Genomic DNA, 18047 nt, shown 5'->3' on the forward strand with positions numbered 1-18047 from the left:
AGCTTTTAAATCGATTCTTAATCAGAAAAAATTGATCGTCCTTCTGACACAACTCACAATAATCGTCGAGATTCCTTTAAGGCAGTTAAATCGTGAAATGGCTTATCTAACTAATTGAAAATTGAAATATTAGATTAATAAAATTATTTAATATAAAAAAGGATAATTTTTCATCGCCTGTGTTATGAGATATAAATAATCAAAATGTATATAATTAGCAGGCAGGAAGAGAAGTATATCGACTTTAAAAAATATATACTTTTCTTTATATATCGAAAACGGTTCTTTCTATTTTTTCAAAAACATCGCATTGAAACATTAATTTATGACTTTTGGGCAACGAGAAAACCGTTCTTTTAGGTCTTGGTAAACGGAAATACACAAAAATAACATATAAATTTACAATTGTGTGTGTGTATTGATTACATTCAAATATACAATGTCTTAGTATTGTACACCATTATCAATTTTTACTTCGAAAAATAACGATTATTGACGACTGTTTTTTTATTCGTAACGTAAGCCTGATCATCGATTGAATTTACGATAAAGAATAAAGTACTAGTTGCAGAAAAACTTGTTTATTTCCATTAATTTTTTTTTTCATTGTTTGTTACTATGTAAGCTGGAACAAAATTGATAAATGTTTTAAGAGAATATCCGAAGATTTCCGAACATTAAACACCCTTCCAAATTCAAAAGCACTTTCATTTTTGTATTGATATAAAAAAATAACGATCAAATTTGAGGAAAAAAATTTAATCGTTATATTTCGAAATATACGTGAATAAAAGTTATCATTCATACTAGACCAGAAATATTTTTTTAAAGCGAACCCAACAATAAATGAGTGTTTCGTTAAGATCAGAATTACCATCAATTTTCAAGGCTAAGGATTGGTATATATATGTATGTCAAAAATCTTTTCATAATAGAATCTATCATATTTTTTTTCTTTAAAAACTTTATGTCGAAAATCTATTCAATTTGATTATTGATTTCTTGATATACCATGAATAACGTCAGTAATTTTGTTAAACGAATATATATAATATATTTTGCGACTTAGACGAACAGAATATTATGTGTTAAGAATTTTACGTTTTTTTTTATCATAGAAAAAATAAGTTCTTCGAGTAGGTAGATATTATATAATTCAATTTTATACCTGTCACATATTTACGTATAAAGTTATCGTGGATGTACGATGTAAAAGAAATCTAGTGGAAACGACATGCAAGTGTCGAAACATCGAAACCATTGCTAAACTCTTTTTTGGGAACATTATTATTAAAAAAACTAATTTTTTATCAAAACTCGTTTTAATGTCCACAAAAGTTCGTTTTTTTTATTCGTCTGGGATCCAAAATTATAATTTAAATTATTTCTACTATGTTTAACTTCTGACATAGCAGAGACTCATTCTTTTGAAGGAAAAACATAAATTTTTGTCACAGAATACAAATTGACAGATTGTAAATTATTTTTGCATCTTCTCAAAATTCATATCAAGCTTAATGGATTAAAAAGGTTTTAGTTTCCTAAGTACCGTAAGTGCCTGGCTTTGGGGTCGTTTTCCTTTCAGTTTTTTTTGGTTTTACCTCCCAACCAGCAAACAAATCATAACGTGCGATAGGGAACATAGTTCCAAAAATTAGATTATTTTTTTAAAGAAAAGTAGATTGGGTTTGACAGATAAATGAAATGAATTTAAACGGGTTTCAAACGTAAATAAAACGTTCCTTGTTCCTCAAACTTTTAACATTTTCGCTTCAAACATATGAATGAATGTGTGTATAAGTCGGTCGGTATACACACAAAAAGAAGTTTCATTTAAATAAAAAACTTTTTTTTTGCTTCTTTTTAAATATAAATAAGTAAATAGTTTGAATTTTATATTAAACTTCAATATTTCCGTACATACAAATACTGTTGTCAATTTTCTTTAAACAGTTTCGTTTTGTATGACTATTTATAGCGTTTAATTTCTTTTGACTGTTTACTCACGAAGTCATTTGAGACCAATTTCTGATGTATGTCAACATCAAACTTTTCCCTATTTAGCTATGGAAATGTGAGTTTATCGTTTAGATACGAGATAAAAAAGAGCTTATTTTCTTTTGATTTCTCCAAGTTCGAAGTTTATTATTGAAAATACAGATATGAAATTATTTATGATGATTTTATAACCGATTTCAAAACAAGAAGGTTTCATGTTTGACTTTATTTAATATATTTGTTCACCGGTTTCTTCAACAGTTGTGAACCGATTTTGAAAAATTTGTTGTTTGAAAAAGGATACTTTCGAAGTGTTCCCAGAATTGCTTCTTTTTTGGACTAATTCGTGTAAGTGACTTTGTTTATTGCGTACGAAGGTAGACCTATACTCACTAAAAAGTACAAAATAAAATTATCGATAAAATCCATTTTTTAAAATAAATTTTTAAGTTATGGAAATGAGATTATAAAATTATCGTTGTTCAATGCTCTCCTTTCACCACTTTTAAGAACTCATACACGTTTTAATTAAATATAATAAAAAATGTATTTCTTCAATCATTTTTTAATTAATAAAACGTATACAAGATAAAATATATATTAAGTTCAAATAATAACGATGGTAAAACCACAATGATCCAAGTAATATTTCTTAAAATAATAAAGATTATATAATATTTTGGTATGTAAGTACGAAAAAAACGTAAATCTCCAAAGCTATTTCATGAAACACTCACGCTCGTGCAATTTTTATCATCATTTTTCCCGAAAAATACCAATCTTTATATTAATGACAATTATTTAAAGTGTAAAAGCTTAAATAATTGCTTTTTTAAATAAAAATAATTAAATAAAATATTGTTTTTCATTTTTCCAACAAATAAATTAAATTGAATATTACTTATGTTGTAAAAATTCTTACTTAGAACTTAAATAACATTTTCCTTATTTTCTCACAAATATAAAATGTTACTTGAATCACTTTGGTTCTACAATCCTGAAATAATATAAACATACGAACCTTTACAAAATGTATGTTATATGTAATTTTATTTTATATCAAATATTTGAGTAGGCTGATACACTTATGTACTTCAGATATACTTAAAAATATTATAATTATCGTTTTTCAAGTAGATAGATTCTATCCACATTTCATTCCTGGCTTCGAGAAGTTATTATTGTAGTGATTTCGAAAGAGAAATATTTTCTTCTAATGAAATATTATTCCTTTAGTCCATGTTTTTCGCTTTTCCGGGACTTAGCACATTTCTTCTAATGGCATTCCAGATCAGGCTTTTAAATTATCTATCCAGCCACCTAAGCCACCTTGATTATATCATATTAAGAATACGCAATACGAATTTTTTTTTAGTTTTACATTCTATTCTAAAATGTTAAACAAAGTTCATGTCATATCGGAAGTAAATAAAATTAATATTTGATTAAATCTTATCGCAACGATTTTCTATTCCTTTCTTAACTTAAAAATAGTGTCATCATATATCGTAAGTCAATTGAAATACATACGGAATTAAGTTCACAAAGCCCTTTACATGGTAGTTATGTCAAGCCTATCATCTCATCTTTATCTTCCGTACGGTATCACTTTTAAAAATATCTGTCTTATAACAACGTGGTGTTGGATTATGTAAAATGAGAAATATTTATTATGTTTATAAATAAGATTAATTTAATATTGTATTCAAAGTATTAGTGTACCTAAGTCGAACTGTGTAGAAGAATTTTATTCATCAGGGGGAAAAAGATTAAAGGATAACATAATCTAATTAAAATTATATCAGTTAGTCATCACATCTATAGAAAAGACATCAGCACATCATACGAAACCGAAAATTTATTATATAAAGGGTTGCTCGAAAAAAGGGGCACTATTTAGTAATTTTCTTGACTAATAAATTTCTTTGCCAATAGAGAAATGATTCAGTTTCAATTTACGGATCAATCCATTAAAAAAAAATGATAAGCAGTGAACTGTCAACAGAAGTGAAGACCTAAAACTTTGGAATAACTGCGTTTTTTTGAATTTATAAGTTAATTCCAGTATGAATAATTAAAACTTCATTAGATTGAGCTCGTTTCTCTGTGGTTTTGTCTGAAAATAATTATTGGAGGATTAAATAAAAAAGTGCAGAAACACACTTGGCATATATATATCACTTTTTTCAGTTATTTTAAATATTCGTTACCGCCTTCTAAGTTCGGAATGGAAAGTAAGTATAAACACTTATGCATACAAAAATGCAACAACTTACCAAAAAGTCACATAAATACAAAGCCTGTGGCTAAATTTTGATATAAAACATATACAATGGGTAAAAAAAAAACCATTATAAATAATAAAAAGGCAACACCACTCAATTGTGCTTAACTTCAGTGATCATATCACGTGGTATACATGTCGCTTCTGACGATCCAATTTTTGGTCAAACAAGGTACAAATTTTTACCATCCACTTAAAAAATATTATAACAAAATCGCTCAACGCAGCTTAAAAAGTTTTCACTTCAATAAATTCATTAGTGTACTCTGTTTTAGGATAACCTTGTTTAATACAATTATATTCAAAATCATTTCAAAATAATGAAATAAATTTTAAATTTAATTCTTGTGGCTAAGGTGTCGTACGTGTTTCTAATTAATTTATTTGTGTGTTTCTCTAGAATTCTAAAGATTTTCTACTCATTTATTAATGAATGTTATATCATTTTCTAAGCTACCATATAAAAGACGGGAGGTTTTGATTTCACTTTGCTCGAGCTTCTCTACCATTTATTGAAATTGTTCAAGTTACTTGATATCTGGTGGATGTCATTTGATTTGTGTTTTCCAGTTAAACTTTAAGTACTGTGAATTTTACTCTTGTAGTTTTCAAGAGCGTAGATTGAGACCTGTTTTTTTCATCCACTGCTACCTGAAAACTGAATCCATCTCATTTTAATAATTGATTCATAACAAATATATAAATATCTCTACAAAATAGTAGCGATTTCTAGGAATTATGTTAAATTTCTCTTATTTGTGTGTGTTTTTAAGGTTCCAATAGCTACAATTTCGGGTTTTGTGAGCTTTTTTTTGCACAAGGTGAAGAAAACACGACTTAGTAGGTACCTATTTCATATAATTAATATACAATCAAAATTTAAATTTCATTTACAAAACGTCTTGGCTTGAAAGTTTGTATTTTGTGAATGAATATCGAAATTAAAAAGTCTGGTGTACTTTTTAAGCTTACACCATCATATAAAAGTCCTCGATAATTTCCTCCACATGATTCAAAACTGCCATCTAGTTAAAATTTTAATATGTATATGTAATTGATGGTAATATTCAGTGAACAACCTATACAAATATGTATTTTATTAAATGTAAAATATACATTTAAATTATGTTATGAACTTGGGGAAAAGTTTCAAAAGTTAAATTTCATTCATACAAACATATCTATATGTGTGTAGGCTTTTTGGAATAATTAAAAAGATTATTTTACATATATTACACTATCATAATATCCTTCATAAAAGGATAATTTCGGAGCATAAATACGAAAGTTATAAATTGTATACGGAAAACTTGTTGAAATTAATATTAAATATGTAATATTAATGCTGCAGCTTTAATTAAGAAGGGCCTAATTCCAGCTGTTTTGAAAATGTTTTTTTGTTACCTTTGCAAATCTATTTAAAAAATTAACCTTTTTATGATAAAAGAAAGCTCAAACTCAGATATAGGAATGAATTATGTTAAAATTCTAATATAATTGGTTCATATTCTAGTTAAATCGTTTTAGGTTGTCTGAAATCAATTTTTGCTCAAGAAAGATGGAAAGTTAAGTTTTGGATATACCAATAAAAAATTTAGTTATCCTTATTTTTTGTAAACTTTTTGCAGATAGGGCATTAATTTTAACGAATGACATCAGAATGGGCCTCGTAACGTTTCAACCTGTTAGAAGTCAATAAGAATTCAACTATCATGTTATAGGAAATTAAGGCATTAAGACTTTAATTTCGAGAACTTGTAGTTACTTAATTTCTTTCTATACCGAGAGCTGTGCAGCTTTTTCTCGAAACAACTCAGCCAAGCACTCACGTATTTTCTAAAACGTTTATTCAAGTGTTTCTCTTGCTCATAAATTTGAAGATGCCTCATGAAATTTCCATCATTGTTACTTGAAAACGTATGCAATGATTAAATATTTCAGCGCCATTACTTCTGTTTTGCAGCTAGTGATTTATAAAATTTGAAGAATGTTGGAGCCCAAGAGAATTGTACCTCATTTGATTTGTAGCCCATTTGTGGGTAAAGATAATTGTGGATAAGAAGAAAATGAAAATTTTAGTATTTCTTTTATTAAAAGCGAAGATGTAGAAACTAAATTTTAGGTATTATAATTTATTATCTAATACCGGTTTTCCACTAAACTCAAACTGCAAGAAAAACAAAACTGAAACTATAATAGCCAGTCTACAAAGAGTTTGGAAAAAAGTTGCAGTTCTGTTTTTTTGGGCTAGAGTTTCAGATTTATTTTCTTTGCCTTTTTAGTGGAAAACTGACATAATGTCTGAAATAATTAGCTGTAAATTTCTATATTAAAAAGCTTTAGTGTCTTTTAAATACAAAACTCAGAATTTGACGTTTATAGGTAAAATGAAAATATTTATCATGCAAAAAATTACAGAATATAATCTTTTGCATTATTTATAAATGAATAATTTACTCCTTCGAAAATTGAACTTCAAGGTCAAGAAGTCGTTGCCAATTGTTTTTTTTGTTGCCAAGGTCTTTTGTTTTTGTAATTTTGCTGAGACTTTTATCAAAATAGACCTAAAAGAAAATATAATCTCGTAGTTATTTTTACAGTAAAATAACATCGGACAGAGTATAATCCGTATAATTATAAATATAATTAAAGTATGTATGCATATTATATAAAGTACACAATATAATTTAATTGTTTGATCAACAATTATAAAAGTGGGTATTTATATTTTCCATAAACCGAAAATTTCATCTACAACAAGAAGAAATTACCGTATATTTGTGTAAATAATTTATTAAAAAGAGAGTATTTTAATAATTTAACAACGAGTTTGTATTTATTGGTAAACAATGACAACAATGAATTAATTATTATTTTTGATGGTAATGTTTTCATAACAAACTAAAGCCTGCCAAGCGTTAAGTAAATATATTAAAAGGGTTAATTACTTACTCCTATTGTTGTAAATAATTTAAAAAATGTTTTTTATCTTAATAACTTTTCTTTGATTTATTCAATTAAACTTTTAATTTTCTTAAATCAAACAATATTTTGATAGCAGATAAGAATACACTAAGGCAGAAAAATATTTTTAGACAAAAGGATTTGCCAAGCTGAAAACATTGTAATGAGAAAACATTAGATATGTCGATTGTATAATCACAAGTTTTCTATTTACTTATTTTTTAACTTGAAAATTTTCTTGAAAGTAGTAATTCAAGGAAATGCTAACGGCAAAATATTATATTTAAATAATAATTGATTATAAAGTTTGATAAAACATATTTATAATAAATTATAAATTATAGAATCAATAACTTAATGATTTGCAAAATGTATGATAATATTTCTGATAATACACGATAGTTTCAATCTATTTTCTCTGGTCTTAATGAGTATTTAATGAAGTGATAATTTTATATTAACAGTGAAGGTTTTTAATTGACAACCTAATTAGGGACTAACTTTTTGTGAAAATATTTTAGAGAATATCCGACACTAATGTTTTGTCACTTTATCCTATTATAGGAAATTGCCATAGATTTTACAAACGCCCACATAATACAAAAACTGAGAAAATAAAATTGGTATACTCCATATTATTCTTCTCTAACCAAAATTTTCGAGATTATGTCAAAAAAATTTTCAATATGGTTTAAAATCTTTGATGATTTTTGTCTTATATTGCTTGCTTAGGCTATAGAGCACATTGTGATACCACATATGTGTTTTACCACCTTTCCGCTGATAATTTCATTTATCAGCGCCTCAATTTCAGAGGCTGAGTGCACCTCCTTCATGTATACCATGCCCTACACCAGCCCATCACAACTATTAATTAAATTAATTTTGTTGCGAAGGCGGGAATCAAATGCCGCTACCCTATGCCGCTACCCTAAGCATACCGCGGACGGAATTGGTTACGCCTTAATCAACTGAGCTAATAGGGCGACCCACCGTTAAGAATCGACCAGAAATATTCAATGTAGAAAAAAAAAATTTTTAATTAAAAAACTGTATCATGTTTTAATAATTTTTGGAAACCAAAAACAAAAACCAAAATAAAACCAATCACAAGCATATTAATTTTTGACAAAAAAATTAGTATTAAATTTGGTTATAGTAGTAATATATTATCTTTCACAAAATGTATTTTTATGTGTATAAAAATTGAATAAAAACGGTAAACAAATTTTATTTTTGCTTTCATGTTATTTTTAGCATCATATGGGTAAAACTATCGGTTATTTAAAAATTAACAAAGTGTTTCATTTTATTCCCTTATAAAGAATGTTTTTTAGAGGGTCATACCTTTAAATTGGCAACACTCTTCTGTTTAATTAACGATTTGACAAGAAACAGTTGCTTTGTGTTTAGTTTGGTTTGCCATTTCATAATAAGTAGACTCATGCCAGAGCAACGCTTGAAAAATGTTAAAATTTTTTATTTTAATGAAAATTTATAAAATTTTCTATTAATTTTACATAATAGACCTGTTTCATAGCTTCCAAGATCGTGCAATCTTACCCCACCAAATTATTTCTTTACGCTTTAGGCTCTTACTTTATTTATCTCGATAATCCAGAAACGGTTGAACACTTAGAATAAAACATTACTGCTAAAAGTTTTCTCATCAATTTCTTTGAAAAGTGAATGAAAATTGTGAATGAGATCTAAATCTCGCCATATACGAATCAGTCACATAACCACATTTTCGTTTCGGATGCATTCACGGCAATAATACTAATCAAACTCTTTTCGATATAGTCTTCTATGTTGACTTGCCAAAGTTATTTGACTTCCTGGATCACCTCATTCATACCACTTTATCTTTCACCTTTGTTTGTGTTCTTAAGCCAGCCAGTATCAATTTTACCCCGCGATAAATTTACTCATGTATATATTTATATATATATATATTTACATAAAAGTGGTTGGATGATTTTTTGTTTTTTTATTTATATTTTGTGTTTGTACATAATACACGGTGGGTGATAATGATTTGACACCCTATTTTTTCTGGTGGTGATATTTTGACGATAACGTTACAACAGTAAATTTATGGTGTGATGTGATACTGCAAACATAAAAATCATGTGTCGTTTTTTTTTTTTGTGTATGATGTGTTGTATGACATAAAAAATATACATATGATGGTGTTTCACAGTTCAGATATGATAGATATCTGATATCTTGTTTTTTTAAATTACGTTTTTTTTTCACTCCAAGGGCACATGAGTGGGGAAGAAATAAAACTGTCTTGTGAATTACATTACATTCAAGGTTAAAATTTGTTAGAATACAATAAAAAGTATAGCTATGATTGACAAACTTTGACAGTGTATTAGAGACTAACGCAGCGACGCATTGGTTGAATAAAATAACTTTTTGGAGCATCTTTAAAGCATATAAATAATACCTACTCGAAAAAATGGTTGAGATTCAAATCTGGACACAAATATTCTGAATTAAGATGGATCATTTGATTACCATTCCTGTTCCTCATGTGAAAGCATTAATTTAATTTAATTTAAAATTATAGTGAAAAGAGCATAGTTCCTACCGGATACCCCACGACACTTCTCGCTCTTTCTTACTCTATTCCATTTTGATGTTTTTTATTCAACTGCTCTTCGAAAAACACACAGCGATAATTTTTCATTCTCGCAATAGATTTTACCGACATGTTTATGTCAATAGAGTGGACTCGATCTATTTTAACTTAAAGGAAAATTGACTGAACCATATGTCACCCATGCTGGTATCTCTTCCAATTTGATATTTCATTGAAACCTGAAAATCATATGGTAACGTTTTGTTAGAATGTGAATGAATAGTGTCTGTGGTAGCTAGAATTGACTAGAATTACGTCCCTCTCGTCGATTTTGAGCCGCCTTGTTAGTTATGACCGGTCTTAACAGTTTATATGAGTGGTATATTATTGGTAAAATTGGCAAGCCTTATTTGGAATTTATCGAATTTGAATAGAAATTTCCCGTTGATTATCTTAAGAGACGCTAAATTTGCCAAATGATCTATTAACAATTCTTTTTAAGAAAATTTTGATATTTCTGCATTCTTTGAACAATTTTTAACTAAAAATATTATTGTTATTTTTTCACCCAAATCGAATTTTAACCTGAAAGAATTTAATGTAGTATCCTTGAAAACATAATTTACCAAGTTAATTGTTTTATCCTTTTGTGCACTTAAAATAAATTATTTTTTATTTGAAGAATCTGTTTTAAATCCATTTTCTATAAAGAGATCCTTTTTAATGTATCACTTTATTAATTACATTTTAATCATATCCTTTAATTGTATTCTTAATGTAAATTTTGTACGCGAATTAAATTTTATTATAAAAAATAATAGACTTAAAAGAATATATTTGATTAAACAAAAATATTTTAATCTCGTCTATTTTTATTTCAGAAGAAATAAATTTTTTTTTTAAAGTTTGTTCGGCATGAAGCAAGGATTCTATCTTCTCAAAAAGTCATTCATTCTTGAGGCAATTACACAAGGCTTCTCTTAAGTTGATATATCTCCATGCCGATGCTTTACCGTATATCCCTTGTTCTTGAAAAGATGCAAAAAAGCGACTAAATATCGCAAAAGAACATTAAAAAAAGCTTTACATAGATGTTTTCAGTTGATGAGATTGGAAATGAAAACTCGTTACTTTTTTAAATCTCTGAATATGGCAAAACTTTGGATAATTCTCCTTATATAGTTCTAACGACCTGAGACTAAAAGTAGCTGATTTACTGCACTAAAACAACTACTATTTTGCCACCTATCTTTTCTCTCATTCTAAGATATCACGTTCTCTCTCACTCTTATTGAAATACTTATAGAATTCTCAGTAAATCGGGTTTTTGTGAATAGGAATAGGAAGTAAAGTTTAGCTGGGACACGCTTATGAATGTTAGTGGAACATCAAGATTATTTTTGTTATATCAAAATTTTCTCAAGTCGCATAAAACAGCTAACAAAGCAGTTAACAATAGACATACACAGCTATTTTCTATTACAAGCAAATATAGGCGAGGAGCCAGCAATCCTGAAAGCTCCGTGATCACGGATTTTAATATTTTTAATAAAAAATAAAAGTAATTGTTCAGACGAACAAGATTTGCTTGGTCAGCGTGGATTTAATTAGCCGGAAATATTTTAAAAAAAACATTTATTATTAAATTTCCGGAAATTTTTTCCGTCATCACGGATTTTGATCAATCTTATAGAATTTTGTGCGAAATATTATAGTCAACAAGAAAAAACCCGGCCGACCAAAGATTTTTAGCCGGAAAGGTCCCGCATACTTATTTGAATGGTATGATAAGGGGTAAAATTTATCCATTATCACGGAAACCTTTTTTTTTTTTTTTAATTGAAGCGTTTCAATGTTACATTTATTAATTTCTTGGTATGCGGGCTTACAAACGGCCGGAAGTATCGCGCATACCAAATTTTAACGTGTAAATGAGGATTATACTATTGAAGATTTTACTTACTTAAGGACAACTCTTTTAAGATCTTTTTTTTATCTCTGATTTCTTCCTTAAATTTTTAACTATTTATTCTATTAATTAACTCAAATAAGAGGAAAATGAGAGGAAAAAACTCAAAAAAGAGGAAAATTAAAGCCTACAACCTACTGTTAGAAAATGAAGAATATCAGAACATGTTCGAGCATTTGACGAATCCGGAAGACATAAATAATAAAGAAAAGACAGATTTAGTACAGCGATTCACAAATGAAATATATAACTTAAAAAATAATGATGTAAACGGTGCAAGATTTGAGTTATTTTTAAGATTTTTCGCCAGTACAAACGACAAAGAAGCATTTTACAAAGGTATGATAAATTTTAATTCAAGTAATATTCCACCATGTTGGAAATCTTTAATGCAAAAAATATTACGCACCATTTTTGTCAATGCAATGTGGCAAAATGCTACTGAACCTACTTGTATATTATACGATCCAACAGAATGTGGGTGGCAAGTTAATGAATCTGGTAAACTTGAACCATTGTGGTACGTTGGCCCATCAGCACCGTTAAAAGTTGAAGAAATATTAAGTTGCCAACAGAATGAGGAAGAAAGTGATGAATCAGAAGAAGAAAGAAATGATAACTTCGATGATAACGATGTAGATGATTATTGATCAATAAACTAGTATAAAATATATTCTTCGTCCGAACCTTCATTTATTATATGATCAAGTTGAATAAAAATCCTCCTCATTTTTCTCTTATTTGAGTTAATTAATAGAATAAATAGTTAAAAATTTAAGGAAGAAATCAGAGATAAAAAAAAGATCTTAAAAGAGTTGTCCTTAAGTAAGTAAAATCTTCAATAGTATAATCCTCATTTACACGTTAAAATTTGGTATGCGCGATACTTCCGGCCGTTTGTAAGCCCGCATACCAAGAAATTAATAAATGTAACATTGAAACGCTTCAATTAAAAAAAAAAAAAAAGGTTTCCGTGATAATGGATAAATTTTACCCCTTATCATACCATTCAAATAAGTATGCGGGACCTTTCCGGCTAAAAATCTTTGGTCGGCCGGGTTTTTTCTTGTTGACTATAATATTTCGCACAAAATTCTATAAGATTGATCAAAATCCGTGATGACGGAAAAAATTTCCGGAAATTTAATAATAAATGTTTTTTTTTAATAATATTTCCGGCTAATTAAATCCACGCTGACCAAGCAAATCTTGTTCGTCTGAACAATTACTTTTATTTTTTATTAAAAATATTAAAATCCGTGATCACGGAGCTTTCAGGATTGCTGCCTCCTGGACTAATAAGTCTGTGGTACAAAATTTGACTTAAAAGGCCCCTTTTATGTTTATATATTTAATTTCTTAAACATTCTCGTTCCTATTTCCTTCGTTCAGGAACACATAAAATATTGTGTGTACCACTTAATGTGACGTCGAAAAAGATATTTTATATTACTTAATTGAAAGTGGGGTGATAGGGTATAATATATAAAATTGAGTAATATAATAATAAACAACAATGATAAATTATATTTTAAGTATTTAATAGTCTTTTATTTATTAATTCTGTTTTTATAAAAAGGTTATTTATTAATTATTTAAGAGGTATTTAAAATACTTATTTTATAGTGGGGGGTGTAGTGTTGTGGTTTTTTGTTGTTGTTATTATAATAAAATATTCCAATAAAATAATTACCATACCGAAACGAAATTTTTCCTAATTTTATGGGCCTGTATATATATATTTAAGTATGCAAAATATATAAAAAACCACATATTTTACATCCCTGATTTTATTGCAATTTATTTAATTACAATAGTTGAAACTTGTTGAAAAATCAACAGATTTATTGTACAATTATTATCTCATGCAACGATCGGTGAAGTTTCTCGGTTTTTTGAAGATTTTAACCTGCGTATGGTTGTCATATTGACTGTTGTATGTTATCACATGAAAACATCGGAAAATAACGATATAGAAGGTGTCACCTTGACATGAAGGTGCCATTTTATGAGCTGAAGATCTTCGAAGAACTTTCTTTTCAGAATTTCATTCTGTATATTTCATCTCCTGTACTCATGGAATAAATTGTTTAAAAGTGAATTTATAGAGATAGTCTCCTCTTGTTTTCATCGATTAAAAACAGTGTAAAAACTAACAACATTCATAAAAATGTAAACAATGCACAATATATGTTTATCCCAATATACAATTATTATTTTGATTCTATTACAGATAAATATTTAATTAAAAATATTATGTATGTGTTATGTGTAATAAATAGGTAAAGAGCCAGGCTATTATAATAATAAGGATATTATAATAATAAGGATCGGACTAATTTTTTTTTCACTTTAGATGAAGAATTCTCACTTCAAGTATAGAAAAGTGAAGTTGGTTTTTAAAATCTTTACTAGTATCTATCCAAGTTATGAACTCTTAGAATTCTTAATTAAAAAAAGAGGAAAATACCCACTAGTGACGTCATACGAAAGTATCACCATAGAGATTATACACAATGTGGCATAGTAATCGATTGACCTGTTTGTTGAAAAAAAAATTTTCTTTCGATACCAAAAAATGTATGCGTCACCTTTTAGCACACCTGGCTCTAGATCTATTTGCCTATAATGGCTGAGCCAGTGGTGGCAAGTGATGGCTGTAACTACAATAATCATGTATTTAATTAAATTTTATTTTTAGATTATAATTTTATTAATTAAATTTGTGAAATTTTGTTGTTGTACAAACAAAGAATTTTTTTCACTATAATTTGTTTGGATAAATACATAGAATATATTTATTTACATCATTAGTAGACAGCTAATAATAATATAATTAAAAATTTTATAAATTGTTCAAAATATGTAAACAAAATATTTTTAATAACAAAATTGGAAAAAAAATTATATAAATAATATATAATGTCGCTTTGAAAAAAACAGTAATTCGAGCGAGTGCTTCATTCAATGCTGTTGGAAAATCGAACCTTTTAGAAAAAAACTGAATAAAAAATATTTTTTATTTCAATAAACTACCATCAAATAATTTTGTCACACCAAAAATATTTTCTGTAACCAAGATGAAAAATAAATATAATTCTACTAATTAAAAACTGTTGGAAGATCGAAACTTTAATGAAATTAATAATTTAGAAAATCAAAAACCCAACTACGTTAGATAAAATCTGAAAAGAAAAAAAAAATTCAATAGTTTACATATCGAGAAATTTTATTTTTACTTTTCATCTGATATTGCCAAGTTATAATTCACCATCAAAATTGAAAATATTATTTTTTTTAAATTCGTGTCCATATTATCGCGCTCATATATCTTTAATTAGTCGGGCACAACGGGTTTTTTTTGTTTTTAATAATTTATTAAGGTTTTAACTTTAATTTAAATAGTTTTTTTAATTTCCACCGACTAAGTTGAGGAAATCTATGAAAACAAATCATCCATCTACCGTTTTCCCATAAGACCAATTTTAAACACACCCACTTTTGTTTTTTGTTAAATACGCCTACTTTTGGTATGCCTCATAAAATTTTTTGAGTTGATTGAATTTTGAATTTTTAGAATTTACTTAGTTCAACTTCATATTAAAAAAGGAAAAATCAAGCCTTTTATCCAAAATTGGATAAAAGGCGCTCGTACATTCTTAACTGAATATTATTTCAATTTTTCGAATTGCGTAATACCACTTAAGTTTTCTCCGTTCATGTAACCGTAGGCTAAAGTATGGTTTAATTTTTACAAACTGTGTATCATCATATGCAAATACTTGATAATATAAGTCTTATATGAAAATAAGATAAGAATATTTTGTGCGTAACAAGATATTATCGAAGTTGTTGTTGTATATGTAAAGGTATTTCATTATAATATCAGAGAGTCTTTCTGGTGGTTGAATGTTGTAAAATATCAAAAGCTTTTAGAGAAGACGAAGATATAAGCATAATAATATCTTATCATATATAAATAATTATCTGGAATATCCAACGTCTTTTCTTAAGCCTATCGAAAAATTAGGACACATCTTTGTGAGAGGACGCCGGTTTCTGTGTAAGTAGGTCAGTGGTTTCTGTTGATGGCAATGGATACTTTAACGAGTATTGCATCGTGAATCTTCGTGAGCTTGGAAGGTTGGTTTTCGTGCCGTATTTTACATCTCATGTCACAAAACCTTAAGTTACGTAATCTCATATGCCTTAGTACAGAAATCTTTTCCTTTTATCCACAGAAAACATGAATTTTGACGTAAATTTCAAGATTGGCAACAGGCATTAATCATCTCGTGTTTAAACGGTCAAAAACTTTGGGGTTAAGTAGAAGGCCTGTAGAAAAAAATCGTTAAATTATGTCGATTATTAGGTTTTACCATAGTTTAAGCATGTTAACTGCAAATTCCATGCTGGAAATAATCAGAAGTGTTTAAATTTCACTTTTTTTAAACGTTTATAGGTGTTGTTTAAGTAACGAAAGCATTTTGTTTCAAAGTATCTATACAGTTTATTCTTAAACGTTTTAAACGAAATATTCATAAAGCGTTTAAAACGTGTATAAATTAAATCTTGTATATGATTTGAAATAAAATGCTTTTGTTGCTTAAACGCACATTGAAACTATTTAAAGGTGAGTACAAAATAAAACAAATTAAGAGCGTCGAATCAAATAATTTATAACAGTGATAATCTAACGATAACTTGGAGGAATTTCGTAAAGAAAGTATTACTTAGGTTATCAACGGGCTATCTTATCGTCATCGAAGCATAAAATCATAAGTTGTTTATAAGAGAGAGTATACGTTTATTGTGTTATATATCTGTCACCGGAATATTGTAAGAATCGTTCCTTTATAATAAATCTAGGCAGATTGTAAATTACCGATATATTATAATCTTATACAATATTTGTCACCCAAAATCGTAGTTTTGCTCATGAAAAAATTAAAAATGCGGCCTGAATAAGTCGTTATTCTATAGTGAAAAAATCATAAATTAACCAGCTAACTCATTCAAACCCAATTATTTCAGTTTCTTCTTCAATTTTTTCATTTTTTTTTTTTTTTTTTTTTTTTTTTTTTTTTGCTTCTGAGAAACTTTTTTTTAATTATCTGTGCTTGCTTTCGTTCCCATGTAAGGTGATTTTCGAAATTATAAGTTACAAAGTTTCACTGGAAAACTGCTTGCTCCGTTTTTGACTTTTGCCTTAAGCTATCGTAGTCCCCCTTATCTCAGTTTTCAAACAAAAGGTGCAAGTTCGCGTAAGATTTTTTGTTCATAAACATATTAAAGAATACTTAAACTTTGCGTTATTAGAAAAAATTATTTTGCTGGGCAAACGTGACACATAAACAAAAAGCTTTGATTTTGATAAATTCAATGAGAAAAATTATATTTTTTTAGCAACAAATATGAATCACAAATATTGAATTATATTAATAGAAACATTAACATTAAATACTTACAAATAAAGCACAAACCTTCGTCTTCAATATAAAAAAAAAGAAATCCTCATTTAATTGTTCTAGCAAACACAGTAAATGTAAATTGAATGATACGGTAAATCGAGAGTGACAACAATAATAACATGAATCCGTAAGAACAGGTAGATTTCGGCTTACAAAACAGACGGTGGGCAAGGTTGAGGTAACTCAAGTGACCTGTTTATGATGGAGTAATTATCTAACTATACCAAAAAACAAATTTCTGACTTTTGTACGAAAATTTGGGATAAATACTTCACTGTCAATCGTTAAATTGTAAACTGGAATTATTTATTATCATTCGAAAACATCGTTTACAATTTATTGTTAGTTTACAATCTTACTAGATTTATTATAAACTATAGCTGAGAATCGCTAAAATAATCCGTTGACATATCTACAGCTATCGATGAAGATGCTTTAGCTATATATGCTTGTTATATATATTATAATACTTTGCTTTATAATACTTCTTATCACAACAATATTGGATATGTAATATGATTTATATACTTAATGCACATCATCATACTACCTTGTATACAACAATAAAATATAGATGTGTACTTACTTTATAGTAAAAAGGAAGATTGTTGACTATAATACATTACCAACAAAACACTTCAAGAGTTTAACTTCTGATGTTATGTTGTTGTTCTAAATAGACGAAGACGAAGAACAAGAACGTGGATTTTTATGTATGCAACAAAACAATAACGATCACGGTAAAAGATGATGTTGAAAGATGAAAAAAAA

This window comes from Chrysoperla carnea, chromosome 5 (assembly GCF_905475395.1).
Source record: "Chrysoperla carnea chromosome 5, inChrCarn1.1, whole genome shotgun sequence".
Classification (NCBI taxonomy): domain Eukaryota; kingdom Metazoa; phylum Arthropoda; class Insecta; order Neuroptera; family Chrysopidae; genus Chrysoperla; species Chrysoperla carnea.